This window comes from Oryzias melastigma, linkage group LG16 (genome assembly GCF_002922805.2).
Source record: "Oryzias melastigma strain HK-1 linkage group LG16, ASM292280v2, whole genome shotgun sequence".
Taxonomy (NCBI): Eukaryota; Metazoa; Chordata; class Actinopteri; order Beloniformes; family Adrianichthyidae; genus Oryzias; species Oryzias melastigma.
In genome coordinates this window covers 7,559,826-7,565,446 of record NC_050527.1, presented here as the reverse complement: position 1 = coordinate 7,565,446, position 5,621 = coordinate 7,559,826, and positions in this window count along the sequence as shown.

Below are 5,621 nucleotides of genomic sequence, written 5' to 3'. Positions count from 1 at the left end.
CTTTTCGGGAAGATCGTCTCACCTGCTTTCATTGGATCATCAACCACAACAGTCGTCACTTGAGTAAATCCTCTTCTTTGTTTATATGTTTCAGATCTATTTAATCAAGTGCCATTTTTTCTTTTTTTTCTTTCTGCCTCTGTTCTTTGTTTTGTAACGTTTTATGTTAAAGTCTCTCTTTGATCTCTTACATTTGGGTCCCATATCACCAGTTCCCACCCTGAACCCATCCGGAGAGTTCTTTACCACCTTTGATGAAGATTTTCCTGCAGTTCAACGTCATAATCTTCCTGTTTGTGAAGAGGGTCGGCGGGGTCAAACCTCTTCATGTCTTCTGTTTTTGAGCGGCTGCTCCTCCATTGCCTATCTCTTCCTTGAGAGGGTCGCCGTGATAACCTTCACCCCCGTTTGGCTGCAGGCGCCTGGACTAATTTTCTGGGTTTGTTTGGTTTCTCATGGCTCTCATTCAGACCCCCCCCCTCTTACCTGGTGTAATTGTTTAATTGGGGGGATACTGTGAGATTTATGTTCTCTTACCCTGCAAAACCTAAGAGTTTTTAAAGTTAATTTTTTTTTTTTTTATTTATTCTTTTTAATCTTGGATAGCAGCAATCTACAGAGCCCCTAAAGGGACATTGAAGTTAAAAAGAAAAAAAAATCTAATATTTTTTTCTGGTTACTATCTGGTGTGCACCAGATAGTAATCAGAAGTTGTTTTTCTTTTCTTAATTTTTTTTTTTTTTTTCATTTTTATGTCCTTTTAAGGGTTCTGTAGCAATCAGCAGTGGCACAAAACTAAAAATGTATACATTAATAATTATTTTAAATAAAAGAACAGTGGTCGAATTTGACCCAGTGAGTTATTTTCTTAGTTGTTGTTCTGTTTTTAGGTTTTGAATCCGTCCAGTCTCACCCGGTTTCATCCAATAACAATTCACAAGTTTATTTGTTTAACGCCAATCATTTCAGTGTCTGGTTTTCAGATCAGCACAGTCAGATCAAGGACTGTTTTGTCAACCTTTTTGTTTCTCCATTTGTTCTTATGTTTGCTATATTTCTTTTTTGTAAATCTTAGTAATATGAAACCAATTCATGACCAAGAAATGTGAAAAAGGAATGAATCTGGATCAAATAAATTCCAAAAACTGGCAGTTTCACCCAGCACTAGTTTCATTAGGAGCTTTTGCTCCTGATTATTTAGTATTTGCACTTTGATATTCCTTATCAGAGGCAAAATCATAGTTAAGTCGATTGTGAAGTCTATACTGCATGGGCATTGAAATCATTTTTATAGAAAGCATAAACACTTTCCTGTCCATGTAAATTATACAATATTTTTAATCAGTGTGCAGTTAGTGACCCAGATCTCCACCAGTCAGCAGCACAACAGGAAAAGCAGGCAGTGTTTTCTGGTGGATGGTTACTCATCAGCTTCATCTCTCTCTGGACTCCACGCCAAATGTTCCCGAGCTGTGGCGTCAAACCGCAAGTCCTCGTTCACGCCAACCTGAATAGTTTATCCTGAGAATATATACAAACAGTTTTCTGAGAGAACAATAGGAATGAGGTTACCGCAGCGGTCTGGTTCAGCCAATTAGGACAGAAGTGAACTGAGGCCATGCAGGCTCTTATTGTCTGGCCAATGACGACTGGAGCTTTAGCATCATTAGCGACGTCCACCCACTGACCCTTTTACGCAGGCGGGTTTACTTGATGACAGCAGTTTCAACAACTCTCCAGCGTGCAGAGAGAGCTTTCGTAGTTGTAATGTGTCGAGGCAAAAATCTAGCACATTAACTCGCATTCAGTTCAGGACTTTCTCTGTGGATTTCATGCCCTGGGATATTTTCTCCCAATTTGGTAATCTTTTGACTGTGCATAACTTTAAATTAAATCAAGAGTAACTGATAGATATGATACAAATTTTTCATGTTTTTAAAACTACATGAATTAGACACATTTAAACCTAAGAAGCAGCAAACAGCTTGGTTTGTTTATCAGTTTTAATGCTCAATTGATGTAGTTACAAAAAATAGCTAAAGTTAAAATTGATTAATAAGATACATTTTCTAAAGAGAAATCCTTTTATTTCAGTTCTGTTCAGTTCCATTTTATTTATATAACCCAAGTAATTGTACAAAAGCAAATTTCAGTAAAACATTACCTGATATATATATATAGTGTTATGTCAGGTTTAATAATTGAATTTAAATTGAAATAAAATAGGTATACTTGGTCCAATTTACAGATTTTGCTCAAACTTTTCAACATTCTTGTCATTTTTTGGTATCTTACCCCTCAGAAAATAGATATTTATTAGGCAATTAAATTTGAACCAAGGCCCTACATTTAGCCCCCCAAACGTAGAGTTATGGAAAATAGTGGTTGCGTCCGAATTCCCCCCAACTCATTATTTGCCATTTTTAGGGCTGTCTGAATCTACTAATTCCAAAATCGAGTGCACTTGAAATTTCTCAGAAGTCTTTGCGAAAAACTAGCATGCATTGATGCTCACTACCTTAGTGAATATAGACCACAATGCATTGCAGTCGAACAACTTCTAACAAAAAACACCATCCACATTTTCACTATCATAACATGGTGGAGTCATAAATAAACGTCGTGAAATGTTCGTAATTATTCAGTTTTCACTTCGTGAAATCGGTTATGTCATATTTGGTGTTTAGGAAAAACTAAAGAAAAGTAGTGAGGATCATATCCGAATTCCCTTTCAAATCCAAGGCACTATATAGTTTTTGGTAGTTAGGGATTAGGGGGGAATTACTCCCCCTCAATGATGTCATCAATAGTCGCCGGTCAGCTAGCGTTAGCGCAGAGCTGCTAGTGCTCGAAAATACATAAAAACTTCTGTTTTATGACTTTAAAAATGGTCATGCTAAAACAATAAAGTCATTACATACACTTAAATGTAAACTCAGAGCACATCCACGTGAAAAAAAGAGCCTCCCATCCGCGGCACAACGCGATGCACCCTACCGCAGAGGGATACAGAACTTGAACTTGAACTTGTTCTTCACCACAAATTCCTGAAAATTTTAGACACCCCTTTCCCTTTAAATGCCCCTTCAGTAGGGGAAGAATTCTGATTTGGACACATTTTTTGTCTTTTCTAACCCAAATTTGATGGATTCTGTGGAGACGTAGAAAGAGAAAACTGAAATCTTTTCTCCAAAGTCCAGAAGCTGCTTCAAGTGGTTGATAAGGAAGAACTCCATAGAGACAACATCTTCTCATGGAGACAAAGATACATCCAAACCAAACCCTTCTGGACTGATTTCTGGTCATATATCTGCTTCTTTTTCATTTTTCTAACTCTAAAATTCCTTTATTTATGCTCTCAGCTGAAAAATTCCCCAATCGATATATTTTAACGTCAAATAGGTTGAGTTTAAGCCAAGTTTTTTATGATCGAGAACTGTTTTCCTCATGATTCTCTAAACTTTCAGGTTGTGAAGATGTCCTCCTGTGGGTCTCTATGACCCCCTCAGAGCACACACACCACTTTTATATCCACTCTGGCACAGAAGTGGTGGAATGGAGCAAATATTGACTCCATCTGAACCGGACCAATCGCTCCCCCTTCCTTTTCTCTTTCCTTAACACTTGCTCTGTTCCCCTCTAATCTGCCATTACCTCTTTGTCTCACATTCCCTTTCATCCTTCGCTTTTCTTTTCACCTCCTTTGTGTCCATGTCTGTCATTCTTTCTCTTCACCCCCCGGTTTCTCAGGCTGACAGTTCTGTGGTGAGTCCGGCCCTCTCCTCCTTCTCATAGATTTCAGCCTCAAACTCGCTCCGTCTTTAAAAGCTGGCTTGGATTTCCTCCGTCCACATGAATCTGTCACCTGAGTGCCCTTTATGTCCGTCTGCACCCTGAATAACCGTTTTCATCCCTTTGGCCTGAAAATATGTGCAGGCAAAGTGTCAGGAGGGTGTGTGCCAGGCAGCAGCACACCCCCACATGGGCTGCAGCCGTCTACTGGAAGCTGCAGGTGAATACTTCAACTGAAACTTAAAAATAACTCTATTCTTTGATCTCCCTCGGACAGAAAACAGCTGGATTCACAGTTATTGGGATGAGATTAAATTCTTTCAAGTCTGAGTTTAAATAAGTATGTGCAACTGGCAGTCTGAGCAGGAGAGGGAAAATATGTCTGATTGGAAGGTATATATTCACAACAGAATGTAAAGGAAGCCCTTGAAAGAGATTTATCACACTAATGACTGTGAGTGGCTATGATTGAGGAAAAAAACAGAATGAGTGTTATAGATAGTGTTTAGGGGACAAAATTACATCATGGGGACTTGTTTTCTTCTATGAAACATGACTTGAGTTTGGCTAGTAATGTCTTGCAAAGATTGGGATCAAAGTCACATTCTGTACCATTTAATTTGTTTTAGGAAACCTGAGTATGTTCTGGTAGTTGAAGCCATTTGGCTGGAATTACACTCACCGGCCACTTTGTTAAGTACACCTTTTTGCCTTCAGAACTGCCTTCCTGGCATAGATTTACCAAGATACTGAAAACATTCCAGGGAGAGTTTGGTTCATATTGACATGATAGCATCAGTTGCTACACATTTGTCAACTCCACTTCATGATGCCAATCTCCCGTTCCACCACATATCGAAGGTGATCTATTGGGTTGAGATCTGGTGACTGTGGAGGTCATCAGAATCTGGTGAACTCACTGTCATGTTCAAGAAACAGTCTGAGATGATTCTAGCTTAATGACATGCTGGAAGTACCCAGCCAGCAAGGCTGAGTGGGCCCCATCTGGTTTAAAATTGGGGAGAAAATGTGGGCCCCGATTAGGATTTTAGAACCACTTAAGCCAATGTGGGCAAACACAAGTGGGGCCACCATGGAAACTGTTCAAGTGTTCTTTTTGTGGTGATTTTTTCAGTGTTTGAGTAAATTACTTAAAAGGAAGAACAACGAACCCCTTTTTTTATGAAGAGACAAGACAGTCTCTGCCCTCCAACCTAAGTGTAGTTACGCTGGATAAAGCAGTGACGAGTGCATGAGTTGATGATTCTGCAAAAGCTTTTCCAAGAACAACCTTTGGCCTATCAAGAAGGAAATGAGAACCTTCCTGTTTGCACAGTTACATCATATTTCTTGCTTTTTATGTCGCAACAATACTTACTAAAATTGAATAGTTGGGCCGCCAAACTTGCTAGTCTGCTGTTTTTGTCCAGATTGACCAGAAAAGACTGAATACAAATTCAATGAGTTCACATATAAAGACTGAAGAGGGAATTTCTCCTGAAGTTTTGCACCACAAACTGTCAGATGAAGAAACAGTCATGAAACTACATAGGAATACATGATGTGTGTTCCAATTAAACATGTCTATAACATGTTTAATGTCCTAAATAAATTGTCAAATTCAATTGATTGTTTTAGTCTGATTATGACCTTGATCCAACTAGGAAAGCAGCATTGACCTACTTGTAAACATGTTCTCTGATGGAGCAAAGTAAATTGAATTATAAAAGGAGTAGAAAGACGTCTGTCACTGAGGCAAACCCCAGGAGACGGGGGGTCATTCTACAAAAGAAGGGTGGGCAGGAATGTGATTGATGTCTGGGAGGTGG